Genomic DNA, 24,084 nt, shown 5'->3' with positions numbered 1-24,084 from the left:
AAGAAATAAAAGCCGAGGCATGAGTAGATAGATTTGTACTAATGTTCACCATAGCAAAAACTTCATAATAGCAAAAAGTTGGAGACAGCCTAAATGCCCATCAATAGAAGAGTGGATAAATAAAGTTTGGCATATACATACAATGGGATACTGTGCAACATTGAAGAACAGTGATGAATCTGCGAAAAACCTCATAACATGGATGAATCTGGAGGACATTATGGTGACTAAAATAAGTCAATCAGAAAAGGACAAATATTGTAAAAACTCAAGAAAATTTTTTCATTCTTTGGTGGTTACTAGGGGTGGGAGAGAAGGGAGAGTAACCGACTGGCTAGAGGGTAGACACATGTTAACAGGGATGGCAATATACAAGAAAGGAGATGTGGGCAGAAGAATGATGAGGACAGGTGAAGACACAGGGAGGTATACAAGGGCTAAACAGGCTAGAGTCATATATATGTATTCTTGGGAACAACAGTATTCTGTGTGTAGATACGTGGACAGAGACAAGGGGTACAGGAGGAGAGAGAGATATATGTTTATTTATATGTCCCACAAATATATAAAAGTTTGGAAGAAGCTATTTGAACATGGGTTGGCACAGAGAGTAAGTGGGACTATTGTCCCACTTGGAAGGGATCGCAATCATTGAGATGAAACAAAGTGTATGATTCATTGAATGTAAAATTGACTGTCTTGTCTGTAAAATTTCACTCAATTCACAATAATTTTATTTTAATTAAAAACCTAAATAATAAAGAACAAATGTTAAATTAAGATTGGTACATATTCTTAATGAAATTATGCAGTCATTTAAATGTTTATGAAGAGTTTATAAGGATATGTGGAAATGTTTAAAATTTATAGCAAGAATGCAGCATACAGAATACTAAACATTTTAAATACCTTGAAAATGGAAAAGGACTACTTCAGTATATCCCTATTGATGGGTCACTGAGTTATATTTTTCTACTATTTTCCTGTGTTGTCGATTTTTTTTGTTGTTGTTGTCTTTAAAGTAAACCATAGGCTTTCTTTGTAAAGTTGTGAACTGCTACTGATAATGGTTCTTTGCTGTTTAATCATATGTTTGAATCCCACAATAAAATGATGCTGTCGTTAAGTGCTGCTAAGTCAGTTCCAATCAATAGTGACCCTGTATAGGGTTTCCAAGAAGCAGCTGATGAGCTTGAACCACTAATCTTGAAGATCTTTGCAGTCCAGTGCATTAACATACAGCACCACACCAGGATGTTGTTGTTGTTGTTAAGTGCTGTCGAGTCGATTCTGACCCATAGCGACCCTGTATAGGGTTTCCAAGGCTGCAAATCTTTACAGAAGCAAATTTTTCTCCCACGGAACAGCTGGTAGTTTCGAACGGCTGACCTCGAGGTTCACAGCCCGATTTGTAACCACTGTGCTACCAGAGCTCCTTACACCAGGACAGAAAAGCTAAAAAAATATTTTATTGCTATAACTAGATTTATAGTTGCTGCTGTTATGTGTTATCAGTCAGTTCCAACCCATAGCGACCCTGTATAGAGTTTCTGAGGAGCAGCTGGTGAGTTTAAACCACCGACCTCATAGATCAAACCAACTTTGCAGTCCAAGATATTAACCCACAGTGCCACATCAGGACTCCATAATTAGATTAACATCTACCATATTGTAACTATTCTTTTATTCATTTTGTCCCACACTTTTTTGGTCTTCTACAGTTTCAACTGAGTATTTTATATAATTACATATTCTGACTTCTTTGAGCATATCAATTAAAATCCTTTTAGAAAAATAGAATTATTTACAGTTTATAATATATGTTTATACCTAACCTAAATCTGCTTTCAAATAGTATTATACCATATCAAAGATAGGATATGTAACTTAAAACACTTTCCTCTTGCTTACATGATTTCTGGATAGAAGTATTATATCTCATCTTTGTTTTTCTATAGGTAAGGTAGTATTTTTGCCCTCTGACTTTTCTCATTGCCTTTAATTTTCTGCAGATTCAATATGATTTGCCTAGATGCAGATATTTTGGTACTTATTATGCGTGTTCTTTCAGCTTTGGTTTGGTGTCTTCACTGAGTTAAAAACTGTTTCAGTCAATCCTTCAAGTATTTATCCTATTCCTTTCATTCTTTCCTTATATATAACATGTATTTTGTACATTTTGCAATTAGCCCATGGAACTTAAATATTGTATTCCTTTATTATTATTTGCTTTGAAGTTTGGGGAATTTATTAACACATCTTCAATCTCATTGATTCTTCCTTTGTTGTTATTGCTGAGTTCCATTGAGTTGGTTCCAACTCATAGTGACCCTGTATACTGTTTCTAAGGCTATAAATCTTTATGGGAGCAGAATGCCTTATCTTTCTTCCATGGAGTGGCTGGTTGTCTTGAACCACCGACCTTTTGGTTAGCAGTCCAGTGCTTATCCTACTAAACTACTATGCTCCCACCCAATATTGTAGAGTCCATTAGAGACATTATTCATTTCTGTTAATGTGTGTGTACATGTGTGATTTATTTCTAGCATTGTGATTTAGATTGTTTCTTAGAATTTCTATCTCCTGCATACATTGTCCGTCTGTTCTTGAATGTTGTTCACTTTTCCCACTAACACTTTTAACATATTAATCTTGTTGTTAGATGTCACCGAATAGGTTCCAACTCAAAGTGACCCTATCTACTGAGTCCTGTGCCATCCTTACAATCATTACTACACTTTAGTCCATTTTTGAAGTCACCGTGTCAATCCATCTTGTTGAGGATCTTCTATTTTACCAAGTATGATGTTCTTTTCTAGGGATAGCACCTGCTGGTAACATGTTCAAATTTGGTGAGATAAAGTCTCATCATCTTCATTTCTGAGGAACATTCTGGCTATACTCATTCCAAGACATATTTGTGTGTTCTTCTTGCAGTCTGTGGTATATTCAATATTCTTACCAACCCTCTAATCCAAATACTCCAATGCTTCTTTAGTCTTCTTTATTCATTGTCCAATGTTCATACATAATTGCAGCAATATAATGAATGTATCAGGACTTGGGTCAAATGCACCTTAGTCCTCAGAGTGACATCTTACGTTTAAACACTTTAAAGATGGGGTTTTGCAGTATATTACCCAATGCAATAGGGCAGTTTTTTTTTTTCTTGAATACTATTTCCATAGGCATTTATTGTGGATACAAAAAGAATGAGAAACCCTTGGCACATTCACTCTTTTCTCCATTTATTCTAGTATTCCTGATTGGTCTGTTATTGTTGTTAAGTGTCATTGAGTTGATTCCAACTTATAGTTTTGAACCAGTGACCTTTTGGTTAGCAATCTAGTGCTTATCTTACAGCACCTCATTGGTCTAGTTGTGGGTATTTTTATTTATTCTTAAATCTTGGTCTGATAATGCCAACATGTCTGGCTTTTATGTCTCTCTGTTTCTTCAGACTCTGCTTTCTACTGTTTAATATGTCTTGAAAAAAATTTTTCTTTCCCTTGAAAACCAGATCTGATGTAATAGGTAAAGTGACTAAAATAGATGAGTGTTTAGGGTGAGGTATTCTGTTTATCTGGGTAGGAATTTGGCTGTGTTTCCTTTATGCTGTAACTATCGTGTCAGAGGCTAAAATTTCCTCTAGGGTTTTTGTCTTTGTCTCTCCTGATGTTTTGGAGTTTACTAGAGACTACCTCTTAGATGAGGAGTGTGTCCTGAACCTTGGTAGGTGAGACAGGAAGGATAGGTGCTCAGTTTGGGAATTTCCCTTCTCCTAGGCTGGTTGGAGTCCTGGTGTGGTGCTGGACGGCAAGCTACAAGGTCAACAGTTCAAACCTACTAGCTGCTCCTTGGAAATCCTATACAAGGTGGCTGTAGTTGGAACTGACTCAATGGCACTTAACAACAACAAGTCTGATTGGAGTCCTGTTGTAGTGCTGTAGGATCAGCACTGAATTGCTAACCACCAGGTGTACCCACCAGTCACTGCTACTGAATAAGAGCGCTATGAGTTGGAGCCAGCTTGATAGCACTTGACCACAACAACAATAACAAGACTGGTTAGGCTTTGATAGTTGTTCAAAATATGGGAACATGCTTTTCTTTAAGGGAAGACCTTGTTATGGTTGGGACTATTTCATGATGGTTACTGTATTCTCCCCCTGCTAGAAATAGCATGGAATTTTTCTCTTATCTTCAGAGTAAGAATCCAGCAAGGTTCCTAAAGGTAAAACTCGCCAAAGTACAGGGATTTTCCTAAGGTTGGATCCCCTCCCAAAGAGCTTTAAGTCCCTAGCTAGTCCACACTGCACCACCCTGAATCCCTTAATTAAAATGTAATGTGTTCCTCCTTTACTGACTCTAACTACAGGCTTCCACTCTTGGATATCTGCTCACCATCAGCTGCTATTATATGTTGTTGTTGTTGTTAGGTGTCATCGAGTTCCTTCCAACCCACAGTGACCCTGTATAGGATTTCTGAGGAGTGGCTGGTAAGCTTGAACTGCCAACCTTGTGATTCAATCCAACCTTACAGTCCAGTGCGTTATCCTTCAATGCCACACCAGGACTCCTTGTTATGAAGTAGGAGCTGTGATTCCCTATATAAGTTTATATTATAAAGTAGGAGCTGTGATTCCCTATATCAGTTTATATTATAAAGTAGTAGCTGTGATTCCCTATATCAGTTTATATTGCTCCAGTTTCCTGGCAGCAGTTTTTCTTTTGACCTCAATTCTCTGATAGATCTAAAACAAGTTGCCAGTTTTCAATTTGTTCAGTTATTTTCTTGTTGGAAAGATAGGAGTGATTACTTTCTTTACATGCCGGACAGGAAAGACAGAAGTTCCTTAGAAAACATACTCTAACCAACACTTAGCACCCACAAAGCCATTTCACATAGCTGCAGAAGCTTCACACCAACTGGTCATGAAGACTGTGGACAAAGCTATTAAGAGATCTCAATTGTTCTGACTGAAAGTGAAGAGTCTTACAACAATGGAGGGGGTTTAAGCCCCCAAATTTGAGGATCAGGTCAAGCTGAAAAGGCAGAGAAGCTCCAAAATGGTGTAGCAGGTTCGTAAGCGATGAGCCCACAATTGGCTATTAACAGAAGGCAGAGCAGATCAGATGCACTGCCCAAAAGCAGACACCAAAATACATTTTGAAAAATAAAAGTATCTCTATCACATCGCTGGATGGGTCAAGTTGATGGCCATCTGGAGCTATCTGCATCTTTGTGACATATAAGGAATAAAATTGGCACGGCTACATCTGATTCCGCCTATCCATGTTGCTATGGGGTCTTCTTGCTCTTGTAGTAAAAAACACATGGGTGGGTGTGGACCAAACAACTCCTGTATCGATAAGGTTAAATCAAGCAGTTGTCGTCTTAGAAGCACCCTACCATTCCTTCCACTGCATAATTATTTAGGGACAAGTCCGTTTTCCTTCCATCAGTAAAAAAAAAAAAAAAAAATGTACAGAAAGCCCTCACGATGCAATTGCAAGCACTTTGCAGTTTCAGCTCTTAAAATATGATCTCCTCAGAAAAAAAAAAAAAAAAAAAATGTACAGAAAGCCCTCACGATGCAATTGCAAGCACTTTGCAGTTTCAGCTCTTAAAATATGATCTCCTCAGAATCACAAGGAATTAGTACCCCTCCCAAAATGAAACTATATTTCTCTGACAAAATATGGAATATTCTGGGAAGGAAGAAGGGAGAAAACAACAGAATAAATTAAACTTGGAGTTTCACTGTTGACCTTGAGTATTCCGTCTGTTTTCAGGACTTGTGGGTCAAGTAATGCCTGTTTCCAATTAATTTTATTCTTTATCATTTTCCTTAAATGAAAACATGCCTTGAGAATTAAAGAATTAATTCTCAATTTTAAAAAAAGCAAATAAGATGAAGTGCATTTATATTTTTCTTTTGCCACAAAGATATATGCAAATTGTAAAATAAAAAAAAAAAAGGTTTAGAGAAAATTGCAAAAAAACCCCTATTCTTATTATATAGAATGAGTTTCTTTTTTAGAAATGTCACAAAATTAAAAGTTTTTCAAAAGCAGTCATCAAATCATGTTTTACTGAGGTCAGAAACTGGTGAAATAAGTTACTGAATATATTTTGCTTGACCTGAACATATTTTAAAATATTTGAACAAGAGGCAGTCCCCAGGGTTACGAATGAAATCTGTTCCTGTCTTTAAAGGTTAACTGGAATTTGTAGGTGAGTGGGTACTGGTTTATATGGTTCTTAGTTAGCTTTATTTCAGTGTAAGAAAGGCACCCTAACGAAACAGTGGTTTTTGCATTGGGCTGCTAACTCTACGGTCTGCAGTTCAAACCCACCAGTTACTCCATGGTAGAAAACTAGAGGCAATCTGCTCCCTTAAATAGTTACAGTCTTGGGAACCCTGTGGAACAAATCTATTCTGTCCTATGTTGTTCTTAAGTGTCATCAAGTTGGTTCTGACTCATAGTGACCCTGTATAGGGTTCCCAAGGAGCAGCTGGTGGGTTTGAATTGCCAAGGTTGTGACTAGCAGTCCAGTGCTGACCCTACAGCGCCACACCAGGATTCTGTCCTATGGGGTCACTGTAAGTCATAATCTACTTGATGGCAGTGGGTTTTTTGTTTTGTTCTCTTTTAAGTTCAAGAAGGGCTTTTAATAATTTAAAAGCCATGTGTAGCAGGTAAAGGTGATTGTGATGAAGAATTTGCTAGTTCAGTTATTTCAAAGAGAGTGCAGATTTACATAGCATTAAAGGGTAAGTAGGAGTTGTCTGGTAGCGTAGTGGTTACGAATCGGGCTGCGAACCACAAAGTCAGCAGTTCAAAATACCAGCTGTTCCATGGGAGAAAGATGAGGCATTCTGCTCCCGTAAATATTTACAGCCTTGGAAACCCTGTACAGGGTCACTATGAGTCGGAACCGACTCCACAGCACACAGCTACCAGCCACCAGGAGTTGTCTGGAGTCCTGGTGTGGAGCTATAGAATAAGCACTGGACTGCTAACCACAAGTCAATGTTTCAAACCCACCAGTTGCTCCTTGAAAGCCCTATACAGGATCACTGAGTCAGAACCAGTTCGATGGCACTTAACTACAACAACAAGCTGTCTATAAGTCCATAAATCAGATGTTTATAATCTAGGGACTGTTGACATTGTAAAATCAGGAGATTTCACATAGAGATCCATATTGCTGTATACTTTTGAAAGAAAGAGAGATATCTGACTATAGTTCACAAATCAGTTGGCACTGAGTAGGCCCTACTCTTGAGATGGACACTTCCCAGTTCACCACAACCTCCATTTTTCTAGACCTTGGAGTGCTTTGCTGTTTAGTATCAAGCTTGCATGGCAGGTTTACATAAAATTAAATGTTTCTGGTATTCAGGTTGGTATCAAAGTAGAAAAATTAAAGTTAAGTCTTGAAATCCATGGGGTTGGAAATAATTGTTGTATTTTGTACTCAGCCAACTTTGTTCACTAATGTTAATCAATCAGTCCCTTTCAGGTCTGTTTCAAGACCCAGTACAATATGCTTAAGGCCCTCCACTTGGACATGGCTCAGAATGACATCCATTCAGGGAAGTATTCATTCAAGATTGATTGTTAGCAGCCGTAGAGTTGACCCAGCTCATGGCAACCCCATGTACAACAGAGGGAAGCATTAGCCAGTTCTGTTCCATCCCTATGAGCAAGTCTGGATCTGACCAAGGTGGTACATAGGATTCCCACTAGCTGACTTTTGGAACTAGATCACCATGCCTTTCTTTCAAGGTCATCTAAGTCTGTAAGCTCTGCCCAAACCTGCTCAATATCACAGCATCATCCAAGTCTCCAATGACAATCAAATGGTGACAGTGTGTGAGATTCATTGCCTGTAATTGAACCTGGGTCACCTGCATGAAGGTTGAGAATTCTAACAGAGAATCCCCTGAATTCAGAACAGTGCTTCCTTATGCTGGGAACTCGTGGCTCATTTTCATTTTGGTTCCCAGCAGCCTAAGAGGTCAAGATTGGGGAAGAGATGAAAGTCTTTGATAACATAAAAATTGCTGAATAAAATTTGACAACTAAAAAAAATACTGAAAATTGCATCACTGAGCTTAAAGAAGTGAAGATAGATTGAAACAAGAGTGAAAAGTACGATGTTGATACTGTGGCTTCTCTAGTGATATGGAGCAAGGCTGGGGAGAGCATCACCTTCAAGTCCAGGGCATGGTCTCTTACGGGCCACACAGATATCAAACATGAGGTCTTAGACCAGTGCTGGTAACAGTTATAAATACTAAATCCTGTATCAAGGCAGGTTCCACAGAAAATGGTACCCTCAATTAAAACAAAGGCACAAAGAAAAAAATTATAGAATATTATGGGGAAAAGAAAGAAAGCTCCTTTCTAAATCTAGATGTTTGCCTAAGAATTAAAAATCCAAGCATAAAATATTTGTGATTTTAAAATGCAATCTCTGGAGTCTTCAGAACAACTCCAAATACCCTAAAATTAATATACAGTATATCTTGGGTATATATTTTAGATTATGAAAGATCAGAAGAAATAAAAAAAACATGAAACTTATCTGGGAGAATGACCCCACAACATAGGCCACGTGGGTTTCTCAAAAGTGAAAAAGCCTTCTTGACAATGGACTCACCTCAAAACTTGTTAAACAGGAAAAACAAAAAAACAAAAAAAAAAACACCACAGATAAGGAACAAAAGTTAATAGAAATGAAAAGAAGATGGATGAAAGCCCCAAAATTTAGATAATTAAATTTGTTGTTGCTAGGTGCAACCTAGTCAGTTCTGATTCACAACCACCCTATGCACAACATAACAAAACACTGCCCAGTTCTGCACCAGCCTCACAATCACTGTTACACTTGAGCCCATTGCTGCTGCCACTGTGCCAATCCATCTCTTGCCTGTGATTTGCTGATCCTCCACTTTACGAAACAAGAAGTCTTTCTCCAGGGACTGGTCCCTCCTGATAATATGTCCAAAGTATGAGAGAAGATGTCTTGCCCTCCTGGCTTCTAAGGAGCACTCTGGCTATACCCTGGCTGTACTCCTTCCAACCATACACTGCCAGAAGAACAACACAGATTTGTTTGGTTTTCTGGCAGCCCATGGTACTTTTAATATTCTTCTCCAATTGAAATGCATCAATTCTTCTATGATCTTCGTTAGCTATTGTTCAACTTTCATATTCATATGAGGCTATTGAAAATACCATGCCTTGGGTGAGGCTCACCTTAGTTCTCAAACTGACATCTTTCTCTTGTGCACGTTGAAGAGGTCTTGTGCAGCAAGTTTGCCAAATGCACTATGTCATTTAATTTCTTGGCTTCTACTTCCTAGAATGTCTATTAACTCCATGCAAAAATAAAGTCTTTGACATCTTCAATCTTTTATCCAATTAACAATTGTCATAATGTTATTTATTGGTCCTCTGGTAAAGATTTTTGTTTTGTTTACATTAAGGTGTATGCCATACCTCTTTGACTTTTTTGACTAAAAATTAAAGGTTGGGAAAAAGTATACCAAGATAATTGAAACTGAAAATGAGCAATACTAATATCTGATCAAACAAAATTTAAGGCAAAAACCACCATAAGAGACAAAGAAGGACATTATCTCATGATTAAGTGGTCAGTTGAAAAAGAGAACATAACCAGATTAAATATCTATGCTCCCAATGAAAGAACTCCAAAATACATAAATCAAATCATAATGGAATTGAAGAAATAAATAAACCATTCTACAATAGTAGTGGGAAATTTAAATACACCGTGTCCGGAAAAGGACAGAACAACCCGAAAGAAACTCAACAAAGATGCAAAGGAACTAAAAAGCAGAATCAACCAACTTGATCTCATAGATTTGTACACAGCATTTAAGAACAGCAAAATACACATTCTTTTCCAGTGCACATGGAACATCCTCCAGAATAGAGCATGTGTTCCGACACAAAGCAAATCTCAATACAATTTAATATGTCAAAATACTACAAAGCATATTCTGAGATCATGATGCTATAAAATTAGAAGTCAACATTGGGAAGATCAAGGGAATAAAGCAAAAATCATGAAAACTGAATAGCAAGCACCCTGTTTAAAAGCTACTGGGTAGTAGAAGAAATAAAAAGTGAAATTAAAAAACTCCTAGAAACAAATGAGAATGAAAAACAGCAAACCAAAACCTTTGGGACAAACCAAAAGCAGTGCTGAGAGGGCAATTTATAGCAATAAATGCACACATCAAAAAAGAAGAGCCAAATTCAGCACATCATCAACCATTAGAAAAACACCAGCAAAGTAAACATACAATCACCAGAAGAAAAGCAACAGTAAATTAGAAAAAAGAAAAACAATTAGAGCCAAAACAAATGAGACAGAAAACAGGAGAACAATAGAAAGAATTAACAAAACAAGAAGCTGGTTTTTTTTAAAGGATTGTTAGGTGCCATCGAGTTGGTACCAATTCATAGTGATCCTATGCACAATAGAATGAAACATTGCACAGTCCTGGGCCAACCTCACAATTGTGGCCATGCTTGAGCCCATCAATGTTGCCACTTTGCCAGTCCAAAGGAGGGGGGTCTTCCTCTTTTTCTCTGACCCTCCACCTTACCAAACATGATATCCTTCTCCAGTGAATTGTCCTAACAATATGTCTGAAGTACGAGACGAAGTTTGACCATTCTGGCCTCCCAGGAACACTCTGGCTGCACTTCTTCCAACACATATCTGTTGGTTCTTTAGGCAGCCCAGGGTACTTTCAATATTCTCCTCCAACACTGTAGCTTAAATGCATCAATTCTTCTATGATATTCCTTATTCACTGTCCAACTTTCACATGCATATGAGATTTTTGTGAAAATATCAAGAGCAAAGGCATCAGTTTGTAGTTTAAGGAACACCTGACCCAAGCTATGGTATTTTCAATAGCCTGTCATTGTTCTACTTGTAGAATTGATGCATTTGAGTTATGGTGTTGGAGAAGAATATTGAAAGTACCATGGACTGGCAGAAGAATAAACAAGCTCTGTGTTGGAAGAAGTATAATCAAAATGCTTGTTAGAAGCCTGAATGGCCAGGCTGCATCTCTCATGTCTTTGCTCTTGAACACTTAAAAGGACCCGTGCAGCCGATTTGCCTAATGTAACACATCATTTGATTTTTTGACTGCTGCGTCCATAAGTTTGATTGTATATCCAAACAAAATGAAGTCTTTGACAACTTCCATCTTTTCTCCATTCATCATGATTTCTTTTATTGGTCCAGTTATAAGGATTTTTTGTTTTCTTATGTTAAGGTACAATAAATACTAATGCTGTGGTCTTTGATCTTTATCAGTAAGTATTTTAAGTCCTCTTCACTTTAAGCGAACAAGGTTGTATCATATTTATATGCCAATAAAGCACAAGTAAACACCTTTCTGGTATTCTCTGCTTTCAGACAAGATGTCATCTGACATGGTCCATCAGCAATGATAGCCCTATTTCAATGTCTCTTCTGAATCTGGCTTGAGTTTCTGGCAGTTCCCAGTTGATATACTGTTGCAGCCATTTAAAAAATATCTTCAACAAAATTTTACTTGCATATGATATTAATGATGTTGTCTGATGATTTCCACATTCTGTTGGGTAACCTTTCTTTGGAATGGGCACAAATATGGATCTCTTCTAATTGATTAACTAGGTAGCTATCTTCCACATTTTTTGGCATAGATGAGTGAGTGCCTTCAGTGCTTCATCAGTTTGTTGAAGTATTTCAATATGTATTTTGTCAATTCCTGGAGCCTTGTTTTTCACCACTGCTTTCAGTACAGCTTGGCTCTCATCCTTCAGTGCCATTGGTTCTTGATCATATGTTGTTGTTGTTAAGTGCTGTCAGGTCAGTTCTGACCCATAGCAATCCTGTATTGCTGCTTTCCCCACACATCCCCTCATTGATAGACCAGTGTGGCCACCAGCAAGATTGCATGCCTGCTCGTGTATTCCCTTTGAGTATTCCCTTCAGTCTTGGAAGGGGGTTTGCCCTGAAGGGACTTGATTGCTTGCCTTGATGGCTCCCCAGCAAACAGCTTGCTTATTCTTATGGTAGTCAATCAGACTGCCACTTTTGTTTTTGATTTCTCCTCCTGATTTTTCTTTCAAGAAGTATTTTCTTGTCCTCAAGCTGCTCCAGGCTGGTTTGCTTGTCTTTTCAAATGGAAATTTCCCATCTCAGAAGATTCTGGTTGGGGATCAGGATTCCACCTAAGATCTTATACACTTCAAAGGCTCCTCAGGAAGCATCTTTCATTGGGCAAGTTCTGGCACCTCTTTTAGGTATTCCAATCAGTTATAGGCTGAAGATGGGCTTACAAATTTTCTATGGTCATGTTTCTAACTATTAATTTCTATCCCCTTCAAGTGTATATTTTACAATAGTAGGCAAGGGAAACCAAGATTCATGAGACAGTCAAGCATCTTAACATTATTTCCCCCTCTTTTACCAATTCAGACTGTGCCTCAATCCGTTTCACAGAGTCCTGTTGTCCCAAGGTTGAGCATACAACACTATTTACCTCTGTCCAGTTTAGCCCATGCAAACCTACCTAAATGTTCTCTGATCTGCCTTGTTCTTCTATTCTCCTCTCTCTTCTTGTGTATTGCACACACCCCCACAACACAGACTATCATGTATCTATTTCCTACCCTATGCTCTACCTTCCTCTCCCTCCCCTCAGTCACACACCCACACATCAAAAACCAACAAAGATTTTTTTCCCCCCTTTTTAGTATGGGTTCCTTTTCTTAAGCTTTTGCAATAATTGTCTTATACAGTATTTCTCCTTTTGTGACTGACTGTGGAGTCCTGGTGTGGCAGTGTGGGCTAATGCATCAGACTGCAAAGTCGTTTGAACTGTAAGGTCGGTGGTTCAAGCTCACCAACTGCTCCTTGGAAAGCCTACATGGGGTCGTTATGGGTCAGAATTGACTTGACGGCACTTGACAACAACAATTTCACTCAGCATAGTGTCCTCAAGGTTCATCCATGTTATGTGGTGACTTACAGCTTCCTTGATATTCTTCAAAATAGCATAATATTCCATTGTGTGGATGTATGAAAGTTTGTTTATACATTCTTCCATTGATGAGCTTTTAAGCTGTCTCCATCTTTTTGCTATTGTTAATAGTGCTGCTATGAACATTGGTGTGTATATATCTACTCGTGTTATGGCTCATATATCCTGTGGATATATACCATGTAGAGGAATTGCTAGAATATAAGGTATTTCTCCATCCAACTTTCTGAGGAAGCTCCATACTGTTTTCCAGAGTGATTGTACCATTTTGCAATCCCATCAGCAATGTAGGAGGATCCCAGTCTCTCCACATCCTCACCAGAAATTATTGTCCTCTGCTTTTATGAACTTCTCTGTTATAGCAACTATGAGATGATATCTTATTGTTGTTTTGATTCGCATATCTCTAATGGCTAACGATTAATGGAGCTCTGGTAGCGTAGTGGTTACAAATTGGGCTGTGAACCACAAGGTCAGCAGTTCGAAACTACCAGCTGTTCTGCAGGTGAAAGATAAGGCTTTCTGCTCCTGTGAAGATTTACAGCCTCAGAAATACTGTACAGGGTTGTTATGAGTCAGATCCAATTCCATGGCACATAACAACAACAACAATGGCTAATGATCGTGAACATTTCTTCATATGTTTGTTGGCTACCCAAATGTCTTCCTTGGTGAAGTGTCTGTTCATGTCCTGTGCCCATTTTTTAATTGAGTTATTTGTCTTTTTCTTGTAGAGGGGTTGTAATTTCTTATATATTTTGGAAATAAGTCCCTTGTCTGATAGTCATTGCAAAAGATTTTTTCCCATTCTGTGGGCTCCCTTTTTACTCTTTTGGTGAAGTCTTTTGATACACATAAGTTTTTAATTTCTAGTATGTCCCAATCATCTATTTTATCTTCTTGTGTTTGTGCAATTTTCACAATATTTGGTAGTCTGTGTGTGCCCTGTATTAGAGCCCAAATTTTTTTCCCTATTTTTTCATTGATGACCTTTATAATTCTAGGATTCACATCTAGGTCTTTAATCCATGTTGAGTTGGCTTTTGTATATGGCAAGAGGTGACAGTCTAGTTTCAATATTTTGCATATCGATTTTCATTTCTGCCAGCACCATCTGTTGAAGAGACTATCACCTTCCCATGTGATTATATTTAGGCCCTTTGTCGAAGATCAGTTGGCTGTATGTGGATGGCTTAATTTCTGGATTCTCAATTCCATTGTATCTTTCATTGTACCAGTACCAGGATGTTTTGACCACTGTAGCCATGTAGTACATTTTGAAATCAGAAAGTGAGAGGCTTTCAACTTTGTTCCTCTTTAGCAGTGCTTTGCTTATCCTGGGTCTCTTTCCTTTCAAATAAAGTTTGTAATTGTTTTTTTTCCATTTCTCCAAAGAATGTCATTGGAATCTGGATTGGGGTTGTATTATGTTTGTAGATTGCTTTAGGCAGTATTGACATTTTTACAATTTTAAGTCTTTGTATCCAGGAGCATGGTACATTCTTCCATTTTTGTAAGTCTCTTTTGGTTTCCTGTAGCAGTGTTTTATAGTTTTCTTTGTATAGGTCCTTTGTTTCTCTGGTTACATTTATTCCTAAATATTTCATCCTTTGAGTGACTATTGTAAAAGGTATTGCTTTCCTAATTTCCTTTTCAGCGCTGTCATTATTAGTATAGAGAAATCCAACTAATTTTTGTATGTTGATCTTGTACCCTGCCACTGAATCTTTGCTGAATCTTCCAATGTGGTCTCGTAGCTTTAATGCTGAGTCTTTGGGGTTTTCTATGTAGAGGATCATATCATCTGCAAGTAGAAAGAGTTTTACTTCTTCTTTTCCAATGTGGATGCCTTTAATTTCCCTATCTTGCCATATAGCTCTGGCTAAGACATCCAACACAATGTTGAATAGGAGTGGTGACAAAGGGCATCCTTGTCCGGTTCCTGTTTGCAAAGGGAAGGCTTTCAGTTTCTCTCCTTTGAGAGTAATGTAGGCTGTTGGTTTTGTATAAATATTCTTAATTGTGTTGAGGAATTTCCCTTCAATTCCTACTTTGTTGAGTGTTTTTATCCAGAATGGATGTTGGATTTTGTCTAATGCCTGTTCTGCATCAATCGATATGATCATGTGGTTCTTCTCCTTTTTCATATTTATATGGTGGATTACATTGATTGTTTTCCTAATGTTGAACCTTTCTTGCATCCCTGGTATAAATCCCACCAGGTCATGATGTTTTTTTGTGTTTTTGTTTTGTTTTGTTTTGTTTTTATTTTATTTTTTTTTTTATGTGTTGTTGAATCCTGTTGGCTAAGATTTTGTTGAGTACTTTTTGCATCTATGTTCATGAGGGATATTGGTCTATAATTTTCTTTCTTAGTGATGTCCTTCCCTGGTTTTGATATGAGGGTTATTCTTGCTTCATAAAAATTGTTAGAAAGTTTTCCATCCTCTTCTATATTCTGGAATAATCGGAGAAGAATTGATGACAACTCTTCCTTAAATGTTTAGTAAAACTCACCAGTGAAGATATCTGGACCTGGACTTTTTTTGTTTGAGAGTTTTTTGATGACTTGATCAATTTATTCTTTTGTTATGGGTCTGTTCAAGTTTTCTACTTCACTCTGTGTAAGTTTAGGTTGTTATTATGTGTCGTGGAGTCGAGTCCGAATCATAGCAACCCTGTACAGGGTTTCAGAAGCTATAAATTTTTACAGGAGCAGAAAGCCTCATCTTTCTCCTGCAGAACAGCTGATAGTTTCGAACCGCTGACCTTGCAGTTCGCAGCCTGATTCGTAAACACTATGCTACCAGAGCTCCTTTGGTCGTGTTTTTCTATTAAAATTGTATCCATCTCTTCTAAGTTTTCAAATTTTTTAGAGTACAACTCTTCATAGTATTCTGTTAATATCCTTTTTATTTTCTTTTGTTCTGTTGTGACATCACCTATGTGGTTTCTAATGAGTGTTATTTGTGTCTTCTCCCTCTTTTCTTTAGTTGGTTTGCCAGTTGTTTGTCAATATTATTAATCCTTTCAAAGAACCAGCTTCTTGTCTTGTTGGTTCTTTCTATAATTTTTCTGTTTTCTATCTCTGATTTATTTCTACTCTAATCTTCATTATTTCTTTTCTTATAGTGACTGTAGGCTCGATTTGTTAGTCTGTTTCTAATTATTGGAGATTCTTTGTTAACGTGTTAATTTTGATTCTTTCTTCTTTTTGTATGTGTGTATTTCTTGAAATAAATTGTCTCTCATCACAGCTTTTGATGTGTCCTGAGGATTTTGGTATTTTGTGTTTTTGCTCTCATTTGTTTCTAGGAACTTTGTGAGTTCATGTTTTATTTCTTCTGCTATCCAGTAGCTTTTAAGCAGAGTGTTACTCAGTTTCCATCTATTTGACTTTATTCACTTGGTCTTCCTATTGTTGATTTCTAGTTTTATAGTATTGTGGTCTGAGAAGATTCTTAGTAGTATTTTGATGATTGCAAATTTATGGAGGCTTGTTTTGTGGCCTAACACATGGCCCATTCTGGAGAATTTTCCATGTGCCCTGGAAAAGAAGGTGTATTATGCTGTTGTTGGGTTGAATGCTTTATACACATCTATGAGGTCAAGTTGCTTGAGTGTGCTGTTTAATTACTCTGTACCCTTTGTGGAATTTCTTTCTGGTTGTTCTATCTTTTCTCAAAAGTGGCATATTAAAATCTCCCACTATTATTGTAGATTTTTCTATGTCTTTCTTCAATTCTAGTAGGGTTTGCTTTATATATCTTGGGGTTCTTTCATTTGGACCGTAAATATTTATTATGGCTATGGCATCTTGTTCAAGTATCCCTTTTATTATGAGGTAATATCCATCTTTACCTATTCTGGTAGTTTTTGCCTTTAAGTTTATTTTATCAGAGATTAGTATTGCCACTCCTTCTCATTTTTTATTGCAATTAGCTTGGTATATTTTTTCCCATCCTTTAACTTACAGTCTTTGAGGATAAGGTATATCTCTTGCAGGCAGCACACTGAAGGATCTTCTTTTCTTATCCATTCAGCCACTCTCTGTCTCTTCACTGGTGCATTTAATCAATTTACATTCAGTGTAATTATCGATAGGTATTAATTAATTACTGTCATTAGGTTAGTTTTTTTTGTGGTGCTGCTGGTTCCTTTGTTCTGCATGCCTTCTTGTGCTGAGTTCATGTTTTTTTGTGCTCTTTCTTGTCAGTTTCTTCTTAGTTTTAATGTTTCCATGTTCTTCTTTGATCTTCATTTTCATAGTATGTTGTAAAGTATTAATTTTCCTTGAGGTTACCCTATAACTTACTAACTTTTCCCTCTATTTAAGACATTATATTGTATCCTACAATCGATCTGACTTCTCACCATTTGAATCTCTGTTCCTCTATTTTTACCTTCTTTGACATTGTTATTGTTTTGGTTATTGATTGACCTCCCAGGTCCTCTGAATTCATTGTAATTTTGTTCTGTTCTAGCTGTTGACTGAATTCCAGTTGGTGTTGCAATGTCTGTCAATCTATGGTTGTTGTCTGTTCTTGTTGGTTTTCAGTTCAAAGAACTCCCTTTAGGATGTTTTGAAGCACTGCGTTGGCTTTGACAAAGTCTCTTAGCTTCTGTTTATCCTGGAATGTTTTGATTGCACCTTCGTATTTGATTGACAGCTTTGCAGGGTAGATGATTCTCAGTTGCCAGTTTTTAGCTTTTATAGGGTTTTATATATGTCTCCCCATTGCCACCTTACCTATGTGGTTTCTGCTGAGAGATTGGAGTTTAATCTGATTTGCTTGCCTTTATAAGTAACACTTCTCTTTTCCTTAGCTGCTTTTAGTATTCTCTCCTTGTCTTTGATTTTGGAGAGATTGATTATGATATGTCTTGGTGATTTTCTTTTGGGGTCTATCAGTCCAGGGGTTTGTTCAGCTTCTTGAATGCTTATCTTCTCATCCTTCAAGATATTAGGGTAATTTTCTTCTAGAAGATGCTCAACTATCTCCTCTGTGGACTGTGATTCTTCCTGTTCCAGAATGCCAATATTTCTTAAGTTATTCCTGTTCATGTTATCCAACATGAATCTTAGACTCTCTTCTGTTCTGGCTTCCATCTCTTCAATTCTACTCCTTTGCCCTTTCAGTGTATTGTCCATTTCTGATATTTCATTATTAATTGTTTGGACCCCTTTTTGCAGGTTTTGAATTGTTTCCAATGCTGTATCTATCTTGTTTGATTGCTCCTGTAGCACTTTCCTGACTTCTTCCATATTTTCCTCCACCCCTCTGTGAAACCTTTGGATATCTCAATACCATTCTTCTGAATTCCTTCTCAGGCAGACCCAATACCTGCTCTCCTTATAATGGTAAGTATATGCCTACCTCCAGCTCATTTGTCTTAGTTACTCTTTTCTGTTTCTGGACATGTGCTGAGATCTTTTGTTGTTTCTTGGACAGTTTCAATATTTATATGTTTTCAATGATTAAATGAATGCATGTTGCTGTATTATTAAGCTTACTGAGTGTTTCCTGGTAGATGTGATCTGGAGATAGGCTTCCCTTCTCACAACTCTTATTACTCAACTATGAGCAATCTTAGCAAGTGTTGGCTATCTATGTAATGCATAGCAGCTGTTATTGGCTCCTGCCCAGATGGTGGGATATTATAGGGTATGCTTGTAACTTGGCTATATGGTCATGATTGTCATTTCTTCTTGGGTAACATAGGGAGAGAAAGCTCCCACCCCCAATAAAAAAGTAGACCAAAAGGACAAAAAAACAGAAACAAAAGTAAAAGCAAAAACAAGAACAAGCAAACAAAAACAAAAACAAAACCTTACCAGATGAGTCCAGTAGCCTTTGCTATGCAGGTTAGTGTGTATGCACAGTAGAAACCTCCAGCAGTCAATGGGGGTGTCCACACGCTCTGGCCCCCCTTCTAGTCACCACTGTGGAGATGTACAAACAGAGATTTAGAAATAAATGGAAGAAAGATTGTTCAAATTTTTATCTCTGAAGATCAGTTAGGTATCTGCTTATGCACAGCATAATTCTCAAAATGACTGTGTTTTTGTATATAGTAGTTGGTGTTGGTTCTTGCCTTTTATGTTGGGGTTTTACAGGGTGCAAATACGATTTGGCTGTATGGCCAGACCGGCTGTCTCTTGTTAGATAATGCAGAAATAAAGGCTCCCACCCAAGTAGGAGAGTCAGCTTCAGGGCCAAATCTCAGAGTTAGGCATCATAAGAAGCCACCAGAGGATTAACCTCTGGAACTGATGGGGCATTCAGCAGTTTCCTCTGTGCCTTGGGAAAATTGTACCTTGTGGGCACAATGCTGAACTCTTTTGGAGATGTGCTCCCACCCATGTGAAAACACCTTGGCTGGTTCTTGTGGGCTACTTTCAATATTCTTCAGTTTCAACCTGAACTTGCATGTGAATAATTGATAGTCTGTTCCACAGTCTGCCATGATCTTGTTTGGACTGATGGTATGGAGCTTTTCCATTGTCTCTTTCCATAGATGTTGTCCTTTGATTCCTGTCTACACCATCTGGTGTAGTCCATGTGTATAACTGTCTTTAATGTTGTTTTAAGAAGGTATTTTCAATGAGTAAATCATCAGTCTTGCAAAATTCTATCATGTGATCTCTAGCATCAGTTCCATCACCAAAGCATGATTTTCTAACTATTGACCCTTCCTTTTTGTTGCCAATCTTCACATTCCAATCACTAGCAATTATCAGCACATGTTGATTGCATGTTTGGTCAGTTTCAGAAAGAAGACTTTGGTAGAATTCTTCAATTTCATCATCAGTGGGTTTAGTGATTGGTGCATAAATTTGAATAATAGTTGTATTAACTGGTCTTCCTTGAAGGCATGTGGATACTATCCTATCAGAGACAACATTGCATTTCAAGTTAGATTTTGATGTTCTTTTGGGTGATTAATGCTATGTCATTCTACTTCAATTGGTTGTTCCTAGCATACTAACCCTTATTATTGTCTGATTCAAAATAGCCAATACCTGTCCATTTCAGCTCACTAAGAATATTGATCTTTATGGGTTGCCTGTCATTTTTGACAACTTCCAGTTTTCTTAGATTCATAGTTCAAATATTCCATGTTCTCATAATTAGTGGCTATTTTCAACTGTTACTCCTCATTTTCACTTGTGCCCATCAGAATTTGAAGGTCCCCAAAACTTTATTCTCATCATCATGGTCAACTTTACTTTGAGGAGGCAGCTCTTCTTTAATCATATTTTGAGTGAGCTTCAACCTGAGAAGCTCATATTCCAACACAACATCTGACAATATTCTGGTGCTATTGATACTGTTTTCATCTTCTGGCACTATATCTGACAATATTCTTTGCTATTCTTAAGGTTTTCAGTGGCTAAACATTCAGAAGTAGTCCATTTCTCCTTCTTTCTAGTCTTTCTTAGTCTGGAAGCTCTGCTCAATCCTGTCTCCCATTGGTAACCCTGCTAGTATTGAAAATCCCAGTAGCATAGCTTCCAGCATCATAGTAGCATAGTGCAAGCTACCACATTATGGCAAACTGACAGACAAGTGGTCGTCTTAATGATTAGATTCAGGTTAAACAATTTAGTAAAGCAATTACAAGGTCCACAAGGCTGTTACAAAGCTATCGTAAACTCTGATTAGCAAATATATGTTTTTTGTGATATTACTAATTATGAAATTAATATAGAGTAACTCAAAGCAAATAAGTAAATGTGCTATTGCTATTAACAACTAGAATCTTCAGAGGAAGACAGGAGAGAGAAAAATATGGAAGAGGGGAGAATGAGGAAATCTCCTATGGTCTTGGAACTGATTTGCAGGGATTAGTATGAAATCATTTTTTACATAAAAGAATAAATATAGAGAGAGAGAATGTTGTAAATTTGGTCAGGAAAAAATAATGAGATCATGTACCTCAATTGGTGGTTCCATTGAAAGCGAACATCAACAGAATCATTATTCTTGCAGGGTTCTATTTGTGCCCCCAGACTGATGGAGCCTGGGAAAACCTGGCAAGAAGTATAGTGAACCCACAGTCTGAAGGTAGAAGACAAGCTCCACCTTTCTCAGAAGCGGAAATTTAGTACTGCGTCTCCTGCTTTCCTCTCTCAAGATTGTCTTCTCCTTTTATTGTTGTTAAGTGCCATTGTGTCAGTTCCAACTCATAGCCATCTTGCTGATTAAACCAACCTTGTGGTCCAGTACTTACCCTTCAGGACTCCTACATAATGCTAATTGTTAAATGATACTGTTTCTCCTGTAAGGCAGTATGGGCCCTGACTGTAGGTTTGTTGTTGTTATGTGCCAAAGAGTCAGTTCTGACCCATAACGACCCCTTACAGGGTTCTGAGGCTATAAATCTTTACGGGAGTAGAAAGTCTCATCTATCTCCTGCAGAACAGCTGGTAGTTTCGAACTGCTGACCGTGAGATTAGCAGCCTGATTCGTAACCACTACGCTACCAGAGCTCCTTATTCTTTAAGCCTCTGATAACTAGTCTTACATAAGAACATTTCATTCCTCTCCCAAAATGTAATCCCGAATTACTCTGATTTTAATGGAGGCCCTTCATGCTGACCACAAATCAGATGGAGAACTTTGCTTCTTTTGCTGCTCCGCGGTCAGAAAAAGTAGTCTGAGCTTCACCTGAGAAGCCGGTGTCTCCTGAGACTCAAGAACACTGCCCGTAGCAGCCCCCGCTCAATAGCTTGCTTCATCATCTCTCCTCAGACGCCACGTTTAGCATGAATAGTTCCTGGACATCAAGGAGACAAGTGGCTGCCAGAACTGCCTCTGAGGTCAGGGTGTCTAGATGTCAAGCTGGCCCCAGCAACACTGTCAAGGGACTGGGCTTCCATTCAGCCCCAGGGGGAGTGGGGTTCTGTGGCATTCTGTTTGTCCTTATTTTACTTTGCACAGAATCTTTTTTGGCAGGTTGTAAAACACAGCCTCTCTCCCCAGGAGATTCTCTGCTGTGCGGCAGTCCATCTAAACAAATATGTATTTACAACAAGTTCTTTTTTAAAACATGCATTATGTGCCTAATAGACTAAAATGACTCTTTGGGGGAAGTATAGCATAGATCCCAGCAGTTTTTTTTTTTGTCTATTACATTCACCTCTTTTATATTGCTATTTATTTTTCTGCTAGTTTTGATGGTGAAAGGGGAGTACGAGGACGTAAAAATCAGGTGCCCACACATAAAATGCAATATATAAAACCATGAGTTTGGGCAGATTGTACTAATGATCTTTGAATGTGAATTGAGCTTTATATTTAAAAAGTAAAAACCATCAAGCAAGCACAAAACAAAAACAAAAGACTCTTCCTCCTGGTTTTATATTATCTTACAAATTTAGTGGAACTCTGGGGTAATGTAAATGGTTAATGCACTTGGCTTCTAACAGAAAGGTTGGAGGTTCAAATCTACCTAGAGGTGTCTTGGAAAAACAGCCTAGTGATCTACTGCTAATAAATCAGCCATTGAAAACCCTGTCGAGCACAGTTTTACTCCGACACACCTGAAATCACCATGAGTCCTAACAGCCAGCAACTGGTGCTAGTATGAATTTAGAGTTTGGGGAAGTTTCTGTATCAGAATGCTTTTGGCTATTAAGCAAAGGGACATTCCACCCAAGTAGCTTATACCATGGGAAAAACCTGTTATCTCAAATAACGAAGCACTTAGCCATAAAACCACTCTTGTTGTTGTTGTTAAGTGCCGTGGAGTCGGTTCCAACTCATAGCGACCCTGTAACAGGGTTTCCAAGGCTGTAAATCTTTACGGGAGCAGACTGCCTCATCTTTCTCCTGCGGAACAGCTGGTAGTTTCGAACTGCTGGCCTTGCGATTCGCAGCCCGATTCGTAACCACTATGCTACCAGAGCTCCTTAAAACCACTCTAGGGATGGTTAATTCTATGCTCAACTGTGTCAAACAGCACCCAAGTTAGTTCCATTTTGTTTTTTTAAACGAATTGCACTGTAAAAGCTTAGTTTGTCTCCTGGTCACATGAGAAAACTACCATCATTCTAACTGTCACATACAGACTCCGTAATAGCCACTGGAAGTTAAGAGACAAGCCCTTCATTTTGTCTCATTTAAAAAGTAACATAATATTTTCTCCTAGAAGAATTATTTTAACATCTCAGAGAAATGAAATCAAAGTTCCAGACCTCCAATTCTCTAGCTTTTGTTCCTGCAGATTCTATCAATATTTACCTTATTAGAAATTAAACTGAGTAAGTTTAGAATATATATTAATTTATTTAGAAAACGTAAAATAGCTACAGGTTAACATAAACAGTTCATAACTTTTCAAAATAGTGAAAAAACAGATCTTGTTTTACAGTTTTGTAAATCTCTTTAATGCCTGATTAGTAGAAGACAGATGATTTCTCACATTGTCCTTTTCATTTTTTTCTGTTGTGATAGGCTGTTTGGTTGAACTACAATATATGCAGAAATTTGGATCTGCACATGGGAGCATTCTGATAACCTCCTTATATAGTTATGGGTAGACTTCTTTGATATTAAACTAAAAGTCAGCAAGTGGTGGTTTATAGACAATTAGATGCAGTGTGGAATCTGAAATCATTGCAAAGAACTTTTGATATTCTGTTCGAGTAAAATGCATTACTTTACCATGTTTGTTTTGTAACATCATGCATTGATCATTTGGAAAACACTGGTTCATCGAATTATGCACAGTTTCCAATATTGACACATGTTGTTATACAATATTTAAAAATCACAATATCTTCAGTGAGTTCATCAGAAAACTCTAAAATATTGGAAAACTCATAGTTACAAATACAATTTTTCAAAAAATTATAATTTTCACTTGAAAGCTGGAATTTCATCATTGGCAACAAATACTGATAACTGTTTTCCTTGAAACAACAGGTTCATTTTGTTCATTTTCAAGAAAATATCTGCCAAATATCCTAGACTGAATAACCATA

Source organism: Chrysochloris asiatica, unplaced genomic scaffold (genome assembly GCF_000296735.1).
Source record: "Chrysochloris asiatica unplaced genomic scaffold, ChrAsi1.0 scaffold00104, whole genome shotgun sequence".
In the NCBI taxonomy this organism is placed as follows: domain Eukaryota; kingdom Metazoa; phylum Chordata; class Mammalia; order Afrosoricida; family Chrysochloridae; genus Chrysochloris; species Chrysochloris asiatica.
This window is presented reverse-complemented; position numbering follows the sequence as displayed.